Raw genomic sequence first — 17,925 nt, forward strand, 5'->3', positions numbered from 1 at the left:
CCCATTTTCAAGGTAGAGAAACCCAGACCCAAATTGTCTCCGAATGGACACGTTTCGAGCAGCCGGCTGGTGGCAAGACTGGGACCAGCACCTCTGGCTCCCAACTCCCAGCTCTCAGTGCCGTCCGGCCACAGACGGCCGGGGTGTCTGCCCCCCATGCGTGAATTCCCAGGAGCTCCAAACAAAGAACCGGGGTTCGGATTCATCCCACACTCCCACGGGGTGACTCACCTGGGAGAGCGAGAGAGCAAAAGCAGAACACACCTGTCCCAGCACATTCCCGCCCCCTGGCCTGGCAGCAGCAGCTCTGCTGACCCGAGGGCCCCGGGAAGGGCCGGGGGTGCAGAGGAGGAAGTGGAGGAAGGGGCCCCACGTGGCAGACCACAGTGGTTTGGGGTTGCTCTCTCCCCCGGCCTGAGGGTCCCCAGCGCTCTGAAGGCCTGAACCCTCAAGGATTTCTAGGGTAATGCCCTCGGCCCGAGGGTGAGAGAGTGGACCTGGGGAGTGGGAGTGGGGCGTGGGGGCCCCGGTGTCACGGGTTGGGAAGCAGCTTGCCGGTTTTACAGGTCACATTATTTTTTATGGGCATCCTAAAAAGAATGTCAGGCACTGGAGGGTGTTTTTCCCCTTCTCTCTCTCTCTCTCTCTCTGACACAGATCACTGCAGGATTTTTATCGCAGGCCTGTCTGGAGGAACTGGGCAGCCCCACTGGTACCTGCCGAGCGCTGGGTCCCAGGAGAGCTGGGCAGCCCTTCCTGGGGGGGAAGGGCTGGTACTGCGGCTGGTGGGAGCAGCCTGTTCCCGCGCCCCCTTCTGATGGAGGGACCGCAGTCCCCCCCATAGCTAGGACATCAGCCAGAGTTCCAAGCCCCCTCTTCCCCGCTCCACACCCACGGAGTCCCCCTATGGGAATGACGTGCTTCCAGCATGACCTCTCCACCCTGCTTCGCCCCATGAAGCTCCTCATCCTTTCCCAGGTGACTCGATTTCCCCTTGGGGCTACGTTCAGCTGATCTTGCTCCCAGAAAGAGGTCCAGCCCCTCCCTGGCCCCAGAAACTGGTTTTGGGGGCCCCAAAGTCCTCCCTGAGCAGCCTCATCTCCTTCACCTTTCAAACGGGTTGTGTGTACCTTGAAGGCGTTGTGTCTGGGCTTTTGGCCTTTACCCTTAATCCCCACTCTGGAGCAGACAGGGAGAGATCCAGAAGACAAGGGTGTAGGGGTAGAGGAAAGGTGCACTTAACCAGGAGAGGGATATTCAAAGGCTCTTGGAGTCCCTAGGGCATGGTGGGTGGTGGCATTGATGTGGGGTCCCACCTCCATTGCGTAACAACTTGTGAGCCTCAGTTTCCCCATTGATGAAATGGGAGCAATGACGGTAGTCTTACTTCACGAGGTCGTTGGAGGAAGTCACCGAGTTCACAGAGCCTGGCCCACAGTAGGTGCTCCATAAATGCTAATGACCATAATTAGTGTTATTCTTCAAGTCTGGGTACATCTGAGCTGCTGTTCTCTGTGCCTGGGGACTCCAGGTACAGGAGATGTGGCTGACGTGGCAGTGAGAGACACGGAGGTGACACAGCAGGAAAACACTTCAGGCCGCGGTACCAGCGGCAGCAATGGGGCCGGGGGTGTGACAGCTCGTTCCTCTGCAACGGTTAAGAAAGAGGGGAGCACTAGCCAAGAAAGCAAGTGCCGTCCAGGAAAATTAGGCAGTGGGCCTAATGAAAACCAGGCAGCGGGCCAAGTCAGAAATGTGACCTTCCTCCTGCCTCTCCTCTTTCTCCTCTCTGAGCCTGGGGTGGTCTTTGCCTTCAGTCGGCCTCAGGCAGGAGGTACCACCAGGTCGGGGGTGAGGATGGGGAAGCAGAGTGTGGGGCGGGGGAGAGAAGACCGCGGGGAGGGGTCTGGGAGGTGGCAAGGGACCGATGAGCGGGTCAACCAATTCTGGCCTTAGAGTCAGACAGGTTTTTCCGGCCTGCTGGACTCCCAAAGAAGCTCCAGTTCAAGTGCATCGCTTCATCCACAAGACCGAGAAGACCCAGAGGGGTGAGGGCTTGAACGGCAGGCAGGAGCAGAACCCCAGCTTGAGCCCCGGCGCTCAACGCCCTCCTGACCTCGCGGCTCTGGGCTCAGCCAGAGGGATCCAGAGGCCTCTGGATACCTGGCTTTCTCAGGCTAGGACAGCTCCATCCCTTGGATGTGAGGTCTCCAACCTTCTCCCCCAAAGAGCCACAAAGAGCGCCCCTAGCCTGGGCGAGCTGACGGTGAAGCTCCAGAGGTCTCCCCAAATTAAAAATGTGACAGACATCTGAGAGGCTATCCCATAATGGATCCGTGCTGCTTAAATAAAAGATAATGCTTCTTCCCACAAGCCCCCATGATTCCCCACCCCAGGCCAATTTAAGAAAGTGATGTGTTGGGATGATACACTAAGTTTATCTTGCCGATTTGTGTCCCCCAAGCGTGAGGCAGTAGCTCTGCAGGGGGACAGTTCCCCTGGCTAGAGACACTCAGGGTTTTCTGGTCTACCCTGGACACCAGCCCCTCAAGGACGGAGGAGTCTGTCAGTGCCGTTCACTGCTGTGTCATCAGCGGCCGGAACAGCGCTGGTCATACAGTAGGTGTTCTGTGTATGTGGGAGGGACAGACCAGGGAAGTGACATTCCAGCCGCAGTTTGAGGGATAAGGAGGTGGGAGAAAAGGGACAAGCCCTCGAGGCAGAGGGAACAGCATGGCTGGAGGTCTTCAGGCAAACAGAGACCGAATGAATGAGTGTTGGAAGAGCAGACAAGGTAGATGTGACTGCAGCGGGATGTGGTGTCACCTTGGACAGGTCGCTGGTTCTCTCTGAGCCTCAGTCCCCTGGACTGTCAAATGAGAGAGTAAAAGGGTCCACGTCATGGGCAGTTGGGAGGACCCAGGCATCAGTGCACGGGGCCGGCCCGTGGCCAGTCCTGAATATCCAGCGGCAATACTATTACTACTAATAATAATTTGACTAATAATTAATGGTAATAATAGTAATTATTGTTCTAACTACTACCAAGAAGCTCTGTTTTTCATTTTAGACCATGCCCCCATGCCCCATCCTAAACCCAGGCCAAGCCCAGGGGCGCCCCCTTCCTGTCCCCACTCCTCTGGAAGGTCGGGCCTTCCCAAGGTTATCTCTGTTTTTCTCTGGATTCTGTGAAGTCGCATAGGTCACACTCTGGGGCTGAAAAGTGTTGCTTTTTATAGCCTTCCCTGATGGCAAGGAATGCCTGTGGGGCCCGTCCTGGGAAGTCCTGTCCTGGGGCAGAGATACCTCCAGGGGCAGGGGGCCCCACAGCCACACCAACCAGACACCCCAGGAGTCTGGGGCCCTCCCAGGCCAGGCACTCCCCCCACCACTAGGTGCCAAAGGGGCAGGGAGGCTGGCCCAGAAGGCGAAGTGCCCTGGACAGAGAGCTAGGAGTCCCCAGTTCCAACTGTGGTGTTTGGGCAAACCACGATCCTCTCTGGGTTCAGTTTCCCTATCTGCAAAATGGGACTACTGGGCCTTGCCCGCCTCGGGCGGCAGCGGTGAAAGGTCAGGAAGCTTTGGAATGAATGGGGCAGAGGGTCAGCGGTCCCATGACCAGAACCCTGGGATGGCAAGAGGGAGAGGGAAAGGGACGAGGGAAGCGGTGGGCAGGCCCGTGTCCGTGTCAGAGCCTCCTTCAGTCCTGCGGCGCTAAAGGGCTTGGCGGGAGGAGGGAGGAAGTGTTTCTGTGTCACAGGCGCGCTGCCTCCTTTACCTCAGTTAATCCTCCCCCTGAGCCTCAGAGTAGGAGCAGTCATCAGCGTGGTTGACAGATGGGGACACCCCGGGCCGGCAGAGCTGAAGTGGCTTACCCACGGCCTCCCGGCTGATAGGGCGGAGCCGGGATCGGCATTCAGTTCTGTCCCTCCTTTGGGTCCTTTAAGCAGGCAGCCCCCCGATGATGGCTGGCGCCGGGGAGAGCTGTGTCCCTGTGCCAAGCCCTCAGCTTGCAAAGTCCCTGCCCCCCGCCCCACCCTGTTCTACCAGGCGGGTGCCCGCAACCCCCTCGCCAGGCTCGGCAGCCCCGCCGTCTCTGTCCAGAGTCTCCAAGGAAGGGGCTTGGTTCCGGGGTCCCCGCCAGAGGGCTTGCTCAGCAAGACCAATGCTGCCCTTTGCTTCTCCCCCACCCCTCACCCCGCCTTGCCTCCCCCGCCCTCCTTTTAATCTCGTTCTTATCAGGGATGATAACATTCAGCAATAATAAACCCGACTCCACTTTCTAACAGCTGATTGTCCCACGCCCTGATTCAGCGATACCGAAGCCCGTGTCCCCGGCAGGAGACCTCGGTCCGGTCCTGCGGCATCTGAGGCCACTTTCATCACCCCACCCCCAGCTGGCTCCCTTGGGTCGTCTGGGGAAAGGATGAAGCCTCCCATCTCTCGAAGTATCTCAGAGCTGCTCCCTTTTCTCTGGGGACCTAGAGCCTCACGTGTGGTGTCCATCTGTCCATCCCCCTCTCCAAACACAGCAGGGAACAGCTACTGTTAACCAAGCCCCTATTTGGGGATGGGCTCTGTGGCAAGTGTCCCGAGCATTTTCTCCACAAATCTTAAATCATAGGTATTATTCTTAACCCCATTTTACTCAGAGATGAGCGAACTAAGGCTCAGAGAGGTCAAGCAGCTTGCCCAAGATCACGCAGCTGCTTAGGGGCAGAGTCAAGATTCTGACTCATGACTGCTAGATTGCAGGGTCTAGACTTACCTGCCTCCTGCCTGTGGGGAGAACCTGCCAAGAGGCCTCCTGGCCTCCCGTAACTTGGGTGGCTGAACCCGAAGGGAGACAGCCTGAGGACCCCGCTCTTTCCCTCTCTGCCCTGAGAGTGGGGGTTCCTGCAGCAGCCCGAACCCGGGCCAGCTGCCAGGGCTGAGCTGGGGTGCCTGCACCCAGCGAGGACCTTTGTCCCTTTAATAGGTCCTTCTTGGTACAGGACGTCCCAGGGCAGAGGGCGCAGCCTGAGCGCCAGGCCTGGGCAAGCCCTGCCCAGGGCACTCCCCATGCTCTGGGGCTCAGGGGAAGGTGCCCACATCTTTAGCTACAGACACAGTTTTCCTCACTCCCGAGAGCTGGGAGCCATCCCCAGCCAGAGCGGGACTTAGGGGGTCCCAGGCACGACGGTGGCCAGGTGGGCAGCCTGGATCTTTCCTAAATAGAATTCACAGACAAGACCCTCAGCCCCAAAGTTTGTGCTGATGCCCCCTCCGCCCCCCCTGTTTTCAACCACAGCCCCTGCTCCCCCACCCTGAGCCTCGCCCCCACCATACCTAGAGAGTGCCCGTCTCCAAGGCCCTGCTCCTTAGAGCCTCCCCAGAAAGGCCTCTCCGGCTCCTGCAGGCCACAACCGTCCCCCCACCCCCCCGCCAACCCCGAGACTGCAAAGCTCGAATGGGACCTCTGTGCCTTGTGCAGTCCTCTTCGGTCATGCTCACCGAGCCCCTCCTACAGGCTGGTCCTCACGCCAGGCTCTCTGGGTTGGGGGGTGGGAGAGAAAACAGTAGCAACACACAGCCCAGCCTTGTTTCTAAGTAGCACGAGCACCCTCCCGTGCCCCCAGGTCCCCAGGTCTCTAGCACCAGGGATGCAGCCGCCCTAGGTTCAGCCCTGGTGTCCGCTCACAGTAGGTCCTCAAAAAGTACTTGCTGGGTGAAGAATGAATGAATGACCCGGTACCTGTGGGTTGGCGTCATTCCCTCTCCTGGATGCTAAGCTTCTCGAGGGCAGGGACCAGGTGATCTCACACTCAGGAAAAGCAGGTGTCTCCAGCCTAAGGTGGGTAGCTAGTGCGGTGTCTTTGCAGAGCTGACAATGGAAGGGGAGGGGGAGAGGGCAGGGGAGAGAAGGGTTAGGGGCAGGGAGCTGGGGAGAGAAGGGTAGGGGCAGGGAGCAGGGTAGGGGGAGACCATTCCTAGGAAGGCCATGCCATGAGCCAGGGCCAGGACCAAGATCACATGGCACTTTTGAGGGAGAGCAGAAGGTCAGTGTTGGAAAGGGGAAGCCACGGAGGAGAGAGTAGAGGGCAGGGTGGGGGAGGGAGGCTAGAGCCCACTAGGTGGGACCTCATGAGTCGTGTGATGGAGGCTGGACTGGACCATCGTACAGGCCCCGGGAGCCTCTAATGGGCTTGGGGCCCTGTTGCACCCACAGCCGGTCAGCAGGACCAGCCGGGGGCCGGTGTCCTGTTGGGCAGCTGTAGGATTCCCGAAGAGCCTGAGGTCAGCTGCATTTACCACTCTTCCTTCCTCAGCTGGGACGGTCTGGGGCTTCCAGATCTTAGCCTCCGGGGATGCTTGGGGCTCATTCAGTCTTGTCTTCAACTTCCACATGGGAGCGCTGGGGGGCCCAGAACTAGGGCCAGACTTGCTCAAGTTTGAGAAGGAGCTGGGGGTGAGAACCTGGGTCCCAGGCCTCAGGCCAGGTCCCCAGGGAAGGGTGGTGGGCACCTGTGAGAGCAGGGGTGCGTCAGGCCACAGGCAAGGTGGTCTTGAGTGGTCCTGGCAAGACCAGGGCATTTAGAATAGTCCAGAACTGGGGGCTGAGGATGAGAAAAGTCTTTCCAAGAAATGGGGAGAGGGAGAGCATGTAGAGGACCAGGTGTGAGTGTGATGCGGGATCCCCAGCCCACGGAGCCCCAGCCCTGGGGAACCCTGCCAGCCTCACTGCTTTCAAAGAGGCAGCCTGGATCATAAAGTAACAATGTTCTTACTCTAGCTACAGGGGTGACAACACGGCCACCCTCTGCCAAGCACCCGCTATGTGCCCAGCACTAGCTTACTGGCCCTCGTGATCACCTGTAAGGAGGTCGTGTCATTGCCTCATCTTCCAGGGGAAGAAACAGGCACAGACCAGTGACATATTGATGTGACAGCCATGAGCGAGTCAGGATTGGACCCTGACAGGCCTGACCCCAGAGCCGTCTCTTAACACCTCAGGGCAGACCCGGGTTATGCCAAGTTGAGGGTCAGACAGGCCTGAGCCCACGCCATGCCACTAAGTGACAATTGTCATTTATCTGGCTTCCCGAGCCTCAGTTTCCTTCCCTCTGTTTCCAGAACGAGGGGATGAGGATGAGTTGACCTCAGGAGCTGCTCTGAAGACACAGAAGGTGATGCATTCTGAGGGTCCGGAGCAGGAAGGGCGTCCGGCAGCCAGCCTGGCCCTGCCCGGCCTCCGTCGGTCGCACGCACCTGTCCCTGGGCACACTCAGTCTCTGCTCCACGCCCATTTGCATGCCAAGCCGCCAGCCTTGGACGGTGAGCTGGGCCCGCCTCCCGCCCTCCCTCCTGTGCACGGGCAAGGGGGAGAGGGCTGGGCCCTGGGGCGTCCCACCTGGGTGCTGGGCGGGGGGGCGGGCTCCTGGCTGGGGCAGGGGGAGCGTGGGCACTGGGCACAGAGGGAAGCCATGCTCTCTGAAGGCCTGAGAGTTCTGGAGAAAGGGCGAAGGCCCCCCACCCCCAAATCCCCCAGGCTGCTTTCTCAGCCCTCTGTAAAGGTGTTTCATGAGCAAACACAGGTATAAAGAGGAGGCCCATTTCTGGGAAGACCGCCTCCTCTGAGATGCCACATAAGCCATTCCCTCTCTCACCCCCGCCCCGTCCGGCTTTGGTTTAGCTCTTGCCTCTGCTGAACGCTCTGGGCCTCAACCTCCTCCTCTGTAAAATGGGCTGAGACTTCCTTCCTGCAGGGTTGGGAGGCTTCAGTAAAAGCACCAGGAGGGACGGCTACTCCAGCTTAACCAGATACTGCCCTGCCTCTGCTACCGGGCTGAAGTTCCTCCTTCTGAGCAGCCCGGGAGCCTGAGGACCTGTTCCCTTGCTCCTGGGGGTCCAGGTGGGGAACAGAACCCGGGCGGGCCAGCTCCTGCCTCTGCCTGTCCTTGGGGTGGCAGCGCAGAGACGCGGGCTCCCCTCCCCAGGGCCCAGAGGAATTTGGACAGCAAAGAAAAAACAACAAGCCCCAGCCCAGTGTTTTGTATTTTTGTATTTTTGTCCTGAACAATGCCATTTCTGGGCTGGTTGCTGAGCAAATATTCCAGGAGGCTGACGCAGGCTGGGGTATTATCAGAGCTGCAGCCCCGGTCCCAGGGCCCTGATGCCTACAGATTCTTCCCCAGGGACTCTGGGTCCCCCTGTCCGCCCCTCCAAAGTCCAGCCACCTCTGGGGAGGGACCCTTAGGGACTGGGATCCAAGGAAGCCCTCAAGTCAAGCCCTTGACTTGAGAGGAGTTTTTATGGGGAGAGCAGGATTGCCCCCCAACACCAGACCTCCCTCTATTTCCACCCTCTCGAGGGCACTAGGGAGTTTGACGGACTGCCCCAGTTTGCTCTGGACTGTGGGGTTTCTTGTGATGGGACTGTCAGTGCTAGAACTGGGAGAGTCTGGAGCAAACCAGGATGACTGGTCACCCTGCAGGGCTCCGAGCATTGAGAGTCTACAGGGATGATTCCTTGGAGAAGATGAGGAGGAGGCTGACCATATCCGCTACTACCACTGCCACCATTTATTGAGTGATGGCGACCAGGAGGCCCATTTCATAGCTGAGAAAACGGAGGCTCAGAAACTGACCTGCGTGAGATCATGCAGCTGGGAAGGGGCAGTGCAGCGAGGTAAACCCAGTGGGTTTCCAAAGCCCTAGCTTTCAGTTACTCTCGGCCCCATCTGGGAGATTGACCTTGGCCAACTACGGATGGTAAGACCAAGGCCAAGAGAGGTGGAGAGAGCCCTGTCTTTAACTGTTCCCTCCGTGTGGCTGGCTTTATGGTGCCCTTGCCTACCCGTCTTGGGAGGCCCGGATGACTGGAGGTCCCACCCCTGACAAACACATACCGGCTGGTTTGGGGCAAGAAGATTCTTCCGGCTTATCTAAAGGGTCCCAGAAATTTCCCCAGATGTGGGGGGTCAGTGTGGCCCCTGGAATCTTGCTTTCCTTTGAGAGCCTGTTGTGAAGTCAGACAAACTCAGGCTTGCTCATCACGGGTGAGTCACATTCAGGGCTCCGGCCACGACAGGGTCCCAGAACTCCAGCTTCCACGGGGTTCTGAAGACCCGAAGGCAGGGGTCAGACCTGGCCTGGACCCCCTTCTCTGCAGAGGCTGGGCCTTGGGCTGCCCGTGGAGCCCCCTCCTCTCTGTCCCCTATACTTGGCCAGTGCCTTGGCCTCCGTGGCAGGGAGAGCGCTGGCGCTCGCTCTGGGGGTCTGTTTGAGGTTTCCTCCAGCGGCTGGTGGCAGCGGGTACAGCTCACTAATTAATTAGCGCTTAAGTACTTAGCATCCTTCTGCATCGTGTCAAACGAGGATTTGAGTCTTAATTCCCTGTGTAGGTAACGGTGGGAATGTGCCTGGGAGAGCGGTCAGGACTTAGAAGAAACGCTTCCCTTTGCTTGGATGCCAGCTGGGAACACTGGTGCTGCAGAGGCAGAGAGAGACCCAGGGGGCAGAGCTCCTGGACCCCCAAACCCTCATCCACCCCCACACCCACTCACTTACCCCCACAGCTGAAAACAATCACAAGGTGGGCTCTGCAGCTAGACAGTCTGGGGCTGACTCCCAGCCCCACTGCCTGCCACCCGTGTGCCCCGAGGGAGTCACTTAATCTCCTTGGGTCTTCTTTTGTGCCGAGGTGATGATCGCCATACCTGCCCATAGGACTGCAGCAGAGATTAAACAAGCTAACTCGGGGGAAACTCCGCAGACCGTGGCTGGCCTGTGGTTGCCCCCCACTGAAAGGAGCTCTTCTCTTTCATTCATCCACTCTCTTGGTAGTGTTTCTCCCGCAGACATTTCCTGGGCACTGCCCAGCACAGGCTGGGGTGCTGAGGGCAGGGCTGCACAAACCTCTCCAAGCCTTCGTCAGACCATCGGTAGAATGGGGCTGACAACAGACTGTCTCAAAGGGGCAGAGGGAGGCTTCAGTGCAATGCTGTAGGTCAAAACCCTCAGCTCTGGGCCTGCCGCAGGCTGAGCCCCACGCAGCTGGGTATGTGTAGGAGGAGGGGGAGTAAGGGCTCCAGGAGAACTGAGGGGCGGGGGGCTGCAGGCCAGGCAGGTGGTCCCTACCTCCATTACTCAGAGCCCAGATTTGCTCCGAGGACCCACCTGGAAAGGTGGCTCCATCCCTTGGCTGCTGGGGCTGTGCCAGGAGGGGGGCAGGGCTGGTGGGACTGCTTGGGAGGACTCCCCGACTCCAGGCCAGGACTTAGAGATGTGGCTATAGGTCTCAATGGGTCCTTGTCAGGGGAGCCATGGGCAGAGGTAGCCAAATCCAGTCCTTCTTTTCCAAACACATTGGCATGGTCCTTCTCCCTTGGCATCCCCTGAAGATGCTGGGCCCCACAGATGGTTTTCATTCCTTGCTGTCATGGAAGGGGCATCAGTAGGGTCTCTAGCATGACCCCCTGGGTCTTGGGGGTGGGGAAATGCATCTCAGCCCCTTAGAATGTTAGTTGACCATCCAAGGGTACCAGAGAAGGTCCCAGGCTACCCCAGTGTAAGGAAAAGGTATTACCAAGGGGTGGAGGTTGGGGGTGGCTGTAAGGCAGAGTAGGGGAGCGGTAGAGGGAGGTGCCCAGAACTGAGTCTGAGGTTCTCTGGTGGACCACATGGCTCTGCTCTGTGACCTGAAGAAAGCCGCACAACCTCTCTGAGTTTTGATTTTCATAGGTGGAAGGAGGAGGGCAGGTCCTGCAGGAGACCACGTCTCCAGTCGAGTGCTCTGTAAATTGATAGCATGTCATAAAACTTCAGGGATTGTGTTATTTAGGAACCAAAATTGGCTGATGGTCCTACGGAATCCTTTATCTGTTACAGAAATCTTAACAGACACTCAATTTCAGCTGCAGCCACTGTGGTCCTCACACAGAGTCTTACCCTTCATGAAAATCCCTGCCATATTTGCAGGACCTACTATGTGCCAGGCACATGCTAAGTGCTGGGCATTCCTTCTGTCTCGACTCCTCACCATGGACCCCTCATGGGAGAGACGGGCGTTCTTCTCCCCCTCACCGATGAGGAACCCAGGAGCAGTGTGGTTAAGTCTCTCGACGAAGTTCTTCCAGCTGCTAAGGGGTTGAGCCAAGATTCCAACCCAGGTCAGCCACCCCGAGCCCTCAGTGCACGTTTACAGAGTGAAGAAATGAGCAGATGAACGCGGGGTTCAGGGACATCATTGGTTGGAGGGTAATGAGTGGGATCCTTGTTTTCAGTGAAGCTACAAAGGCAGGGGACGTGAGGAGAGAGTCCCCCATGGCTTAGGCCGGTCTCAAGCTGTTACCTGTTATTGCACAGAACTCCAGAAGCTTAAGAGAAAAGAAACGAGGAGAGGAGAGGAGAAGAGAAGAGAAGAGAAAGGAAGGGAAGGGAAGGGAAGAGAAGGGAAAGGAAGGGCAAAGAAAAGAAAAATCCGGAAGGAAGGAAGAGCCCAGGGGAAGGAAGAACCTGCCCAGAAGGAAGAGCACGGAGTTCCATGGCCATGGCCAGTGTGAACAGTCACTGAGTCCTGGAGGAGCTGCTACCCGCTGGGCACTGGGGGAGGGGCTCAGGACACAACGCTGGATGGACCCGACATCGTCCTGCCCTCAGGGGGCTTCTGGCACGTGGCAACGGTGGAGCCTCGCGCAGGAGGGCCTCGTGGAAGGGAACGCATCTGGGGCAGCAGGTCGGGGCTTTGGGGCCAACCACATCTCACCCACTCTATGTGCCCACTCTCTTCTGGGAGATGAAGGGTTTGAGAACGAGGGCATGGTCCAGTCCCATCGCCTTGCTTTAGGGATCCAGACCAGAGCCTGGAGGAAAGAGGATGGAGATGCAGTGACAGGCTGGGGGTTGGAAGAATGAAAGCTACAGGACAGCCTACAATCTGCTCCTCGACCAAAAGGATAGCTCACGTCCACTGTGGGGTGCTGAGCCCCCCCCCACATGCTTTATCGCCCTTGGCCCTCCAAACAACTCCACTTGGGAGCTGAAAAACGGAGGCTTAGAGAGGTCCACCTTGCCCAAGGTCAAACTGCTAGTAAGGGGACCTGAGATTCGGACCCCACAGTGTCTGAGCACAGAGACCAGGCGGTCAGCGTGCGCTCCAGGGCGTCCCTTCCTTGGGTTGGAAAAGCTCCCCGCAGTCCCATTGCACACAGCACGGTGGCACAGGGCAAGTGGGGGGAAAGCAGAGGCGTGTCCCCAGGCTGGTGGCTGGTGTCTTCTCTGCAAGGCTGCCTGAGCATGCGTGGCCTCAAGGCAATGGGGAGGAAGGGGAGATGCGGGAACAGAAGCGCTGGGAAACTCACCAGGCTCTGAGGTCACGAGAAGCTTGGACAACCTCTCTGAGGGTTCCTGGCAGTGTCCCTGTGGGAGCCAGTTCATGGATTTTAAGAAAAAAAAAAAATCATTAAAGAAGTTAGGACGATGGAGAGGCCGTAAATGTAAAATATTGGTGGTTCGACAGTGTATCTCGAGCAGCCGCGAGCAGAGTTCATCTTGACAAGGCAGAACTCGGTCCAAGAAGTAAATCATTTTGTTTTCCCTAGATGGCTCCCCCTGAATCTTCCCAGGATGTCTGCACCCAGTCTTCATTGACCTGCCTACCTGGGGCCCATGAAAACCGGGGCTACACCTAGCTGAGGAGGCATCCAAAGCCTCGGCGGAAAGAAAGGTCTGGACCCCCTGTGGTAAGGGCGCCCAAGAGAGCCAATCCTCCAGACACCCCCCAGCCCCCTAACCTTGGTTATCAGCACCCATAACCATAATGCCAAAGTCACTTCACTTCCTGGACATTCCAAGGGGTCTCTTGTGCTCTTGTTCTCTCCTCCCTTTGCCCTGGGGCTCCCTGCAGCAAAGAAGGCACCACCACCCAGCCACACTCCTTCATTCTGCTCCCTCCTTCCTTGGGCGAGCCATAGAGAGAATCAGGAATGAGCCGACTTAAAGGTGTTGAGGACCCCCCCCCCACCCCGCCGCCGGCCCCCGCGGGCTCTGCCAACTCAGATCAGATGAAAGTCAGTGGCTGCGCAGGCCTGGACCCGGCCAGCTGAGACAGGGTCTGAGACTGGAGGATTTCCAAGGTCCCACCCTAGCCCCCAGCCCCCACATCCAGGGTGACTTCCAACAAACCACCTGACCCCCGCCTCCCCCCCTTCCCAGCTGGGAGACAGGGAGGGTGACATTGAGCGCCGGCTCTGGGGCATCCTAAGGGTTAACTAATTAATGGTTGGAAAGTGCTTTGAAAAAATAAAGTGCTGGATAATGGGAAGGGCAATTATGTTGGGAGAAACTCCTAATTTGGCTGGAATTGATGTTAATGATAAAGTATCTGAAACATGTAGCAAGCAAGCGTGATTGTATTTTATATGACAGAGAGAGACACTCGCACGCAGGGGACATGGAGAGCAGTTAATTTGGTTAAATAAAGTGAAAGATAAAAGGAACACGGACGCCACAGAACTCGCTGTTTATCTGGACTTGGTGTAACACTTTGGAATTGGATCGGGCCCTTTGGCTCTTATTTATTTGTTTGTGATCGACATAAATGGGGAAGTGCCGGGTTTATGGCTCCGGAAGAGGCCACGGAAAGCAGGCTCTGATTAGGAGGCCTCCGAACAGGTACCGGCTGCGTTCCCAGGAAGGAGCCAAGGTCTCCGACAGAGAGTCAAGGTGGGTGAGGATGTCCCCACTGCACCCCATCCTGGAGGCAGAAGCCTTGCCTGTCAGAGCTGGGGGGGGCGGGGGGACGGAGAGGACCGCCAGCACAGTTCTCTCCCCTTCCAGAAGGAGAAACTGAGCCCCCAAAAGGAGGGTAAAGAATATTAATCACTCTGGGAACCAACATTTAGGAGGGCTTCGCTCTGCCAGGGTACCACTTTCACCACCGTCTTACAGAGGACAAAACGGAAGCTCAGAGAAGTGGAGCAAGGTGCCCAAGGTCACACAGCCAGGAAGTGTGGGGCAGGGAGTGGGGCTCGGGCAGCCCGACTCTGGGAGTAAAACCCCATGGTCGTGACTTTTGGACTTGATAGTCACAGCTCTGCTTTCCCTGACCGGTTCTGCTTAAGCAGGGAACCAGGACAAGGAAATGGGGGAGACACTTATAACACCTGTCCTGTGAGGACGGAGCGCCAGAGCCTCCTGGCCTACCTGGGACCCTCTTGGGAGGGTCTGAGCCATAGTTTTGTGCCTGAGAGGACAGCATGAGGTTGCCTCAGGGAAGAGCAGGAGCCTTGGTTTCTGGAAGGTCTGTGAGGTCCCCGCAGGTCCAGATTAGTATTCAGTATTTATAATATTTCCATAATGGTAAAACAAAAGAAAACAAGCAGAGAGAATGCATTTTTAATCACCAATCATTTCTCTTTGTTTGTTGTGAATGAACGGCGAGGTGAAATAGTATTTCATAATCACCCCATTCGAATTTTCCTCCCCTCAAAGCACCGAGAAATCTCTAAATAAAATAAATAAACAGCCAAGACCTTAAAATAAATTCCAGAGGGCAGAGTGCTACGTGTGGGTTATGACAGCTGCGAGGAGGCAGGGGCTGGGGGGTAGGGAAGGGAGGACAAAGGGACAGGGGCCTTGTCAGTTACCTGGGAACAGACACCCGGTTCTAAATGACCCACAGGCAGGGTCAGAATAGGAGAGTAAGTGTTTGAAGACCCAGAGAGCAGGGTGGAGCTGGAGCACACTCTCCACCCTCATTTCCTCTTCTTTATTCCAGAATTTTCTGCTCCTCAACCTCTCACTATAAATCAAGGGACCCCCTGTCCCCTGCCCCCTTGGGGCTTCACAACATCCCTCTCAAAAGGCTGCCAGTCCAAGGGATCTTCTCTGTATAGCGTCTGCCTGTCCTCTAAGCTAGTCCAACCCTTTCAGTGGATAGAAGAGGAAACCATAGTAAAGAGAGAATGAAGGGACATATCCAAGACACCCCAGCAAACTAGTGGCAGAGCTGGACCTGGAACTCTGGGGGCTTGACTCCCTGTCAGGCCACCTGTCATGTACTTGCACTTGAAACTGACTTTTCTTCGTAGCCTGTTCCTGGTGTTTGGTTTTGTGCATCTCAGCATCCCCAGATACTCAGGTCTCAGCAAGGCTCCTGGTACATGGGGGCACTCACCAGGTGTTTGTAAGAAATATGGATTGGTGAGTGGATGGATAGATGGATGGATCGATGGATGGACGGATGATGAACAGATGGATGGATGGATGGATGGTGGATATGGATGGATGGACGGATGGATGGACAGATGGATGATGAACGGATGGTTGGATGGATGGGTGGATGGTGGACACGGATGGATGGATGGATGGATGGAAGGATGATGGGTAGATGAACAGAGGCTAAGCTGATCTGGTCCCCTCACTAGCCATTAGCTTACTACCAGATAGATAAACCAATCACAGTTACATCACTTAACAATCACTTAACATCTGGGGTCTCCAACAATCTCCTGAAAGACCCGAGAAATAAATCACCTACTAGCAAGTCAGATCCCTTCCAGGTAGAAATTTGAGGCAGAGCTCTGGGACCAAGAAGGTGCTATGTTCAAGTGAGTCATGCGGTAAAGAGCATCGGTCTGGGGTTGGGGGACCGGAGCTCTGCTCCTACTCTGTCACTGACTTGCTGCATGGTCCCAGGTGACCCGTGGCTTCCTCCCTCTGGGCCTCAACTGTCTCCTCTGGAATACCCTCTATTAAATGTTCTAGGCTCAGAGTCTGGTCCCTTCAAGGCAGACAATTCAGCCAGAACTTGGAAGAACTCTACCTCCTGTTCTGTAGTCTGGGCAGACCCTCTCCATCTGTCCCAGACCCCCCTTCCCCCTGCCATGTTTAGGACCATCCCTTAGCCCTCTCCAGCCTTTTCCCTGCCTGGGCAGTTGGAATGGGGGTAGATCAAAGTATCAGGATATTCTCAAAGCCGGGCTGTTCTGGCCATAGCCAAGGCCCACACTCCCTCTGAATCCTATTGAAAAAATAATAAAAAGGTAATTACTTTGTCATTACTGAACACTGGTTTGTCTTTTTTTTTTTCTTAAGCCATGACCATAAATAACCAGCCCATTACCCTTCAGAGTGGACACACATCCATACAGGACCTGCTCCTTTAGATGCTGGCCCTCTCCCCATGCCCTGGTATATACCTACCACACATACACATACACACACACACACACACACACACACACACACGTGTGTACATCAAACACAGGGGCGCTGCTCGTTCCCCAGACATTTTCCAAGCATTTTGCTAGATTATTATAATACTGTTATGTGTGAATCCAGGCTAAGTGCTTTGCATGAATTACCTGCATTCATTCTTCTGACAGTGCTGTGTGAAGCAGACACTGATTGTGTTGCCATTTTACAGATGAGTACTGTAAGCTGAGGGAGGTCAGGAACCTGCCCAACGTCATATGGCTAGTATGTAGTAAGCTAGTAAGTAGCAGAGGCAGAGTTTGAACCCAGGTTAACCAATTCAGAAATCCACACTCCCATAGACCCATTATTTAAACACAGACTTAAAAATCACATACATAGTCTGCTGCGAGAAGATAATTATAATCCAGTGTGACAAGTATTGGCACAGAGGAAACAAGAGGGCGGTGGGAGCCCAAACAGCGGCTTCCAAGCCAATTTAGGGCAGGAGGACATCTGGGAAGGCTCCCTGGAAGAGGTGATACCTCCTTTGGTCCTAATGGACAAGTGGGAGCAGGACAAGTAAAGAAAGGGAAGGAAGGCCTTCAGGGCAGGAGGAACAGCTTGGACGAAGGCCTGGAGGATCTCTCTGCAGCTCCGTGTGGCTGGAACAGAGGCTGTGCAAGCGCGCAACAGACAGAATGTCGAGAGGGGAGGCCGGAGAGGCGGGTCGGAGTCGCTCACATCCTGGCCAGGCCGGCGCGGCGGGCCAGCCCTCCCCCACCCACTTTCAGCTACCTGGCACATCCGTGTGACACGAAGGCACCTCCTCAGCAAAACAGCTCTTTCCTGCCTCCCCCGCCAGCCCCGCCCTCTGAGACACCGTGCCACGGGCGGCGGCTGGCACCTGCGCAGGTGCCACGGGAGGAAACATGGCTACTTCCGGAATCTCAGAGCAGGTTCCCCGGGCCGTGGTCCCGCCACGCCGACCTCACGCGGGATCACATCCCGGGGGCCTAGGCAGCCCCGCCAGGGCCGGTCGGTTCTGCTTCCGCCCCCGGAGGACCGCGCTGATTTCAGAACGGGGCGAGGCGGGGCAGGAAGGGGCAGGGGCGACAGGGGCGCACGTGGGCCCGTGGCAAGAACGCGCTCCGTGGTGGCCGCGGGAGCGTGGCTTTTGCTCCAAGCACAGGTGGGCCCTTCTGCTTCGCCATCATGGGGTCTCCCTGGCTCCCCACGTCCCCCCTCCCACCCCGAGCCAGGCCTGCCCCTCCCCGGCAGGCGTGGGAGGGGTCAGGTGTTGCCCGTGGATCTTTGGGTAAGAGGTGACGTCAGCAGTCAGCCCTGCCCTTCACCTGGCTGTACTTCTCTGCGTTCAGGTGTCTGCTGACAGCATGAGCACGATCTTGTGGTGTGCAAACAGCGCCCGGCCATACCTCTATGACCAAACCCTCCTTTAAAGGGACATGGAGTTCCGCACGTGTGGACACCATCAGACACACACTTTCCCCGTTCCAGATAAAATCAGACGCACACCTCACTGCTGGGCATGAAAGTCACTCCTATCCACACACATCCTCCAATCACCCAGGCCCACCAATGGGGTGGGCCCCAAAAGAGGTAGGGGGGGAGAAGGGGGGTTCATTTAAATTCATTCTTCTAGTGTTTTGTTTTGTTTTTTTAATCCAAGTCACATCCAAATACATGACTTTCTGAATGTGGGTTTGTTGTTTTTTTTTTTTTTTTTTAA

General features: G+C 56.6%; 1 long non-coding RNA gene across 1 annotated transcript; it reads right to left on the reverse strand.

Moving 5' to 3' along the window:
* Positions 1 to 10,080: 10,080 nt before the first annotated feature.
* Positions 10,081 to 17,494, reverse strand: LOC125096725 (uncharacterized). Its single transcript, XR_007126362.1, has 3 exons — positions 16,974 to 17,494; positions 12,341 to 12,398; positions 10,081 to 10,773 (listed from the first exon to the last, which is right to left on the reverse strand). It is a non-coding gene; the product is annotated as an uncharacterized LOC125096725 (long non-coding RNA).
* Positions 17,495 to 17,925: the final 431 nt, after the last annotated feature.

The sequence above is a fragment of the Lutra lutra genome, chromosome 4 (assembly GCF_902655055.1).
Source record: "Lutra lutra chromosome 4, mLutLut1.2, whole genome shotgun sequence".
NCBI classification, from domain to species: domain Eukaryota; kingdom Metazoa; phylum Chordata; class Mammalia; order Carnivora; family Mustelidae; genus Lutra; species Lutra lutra.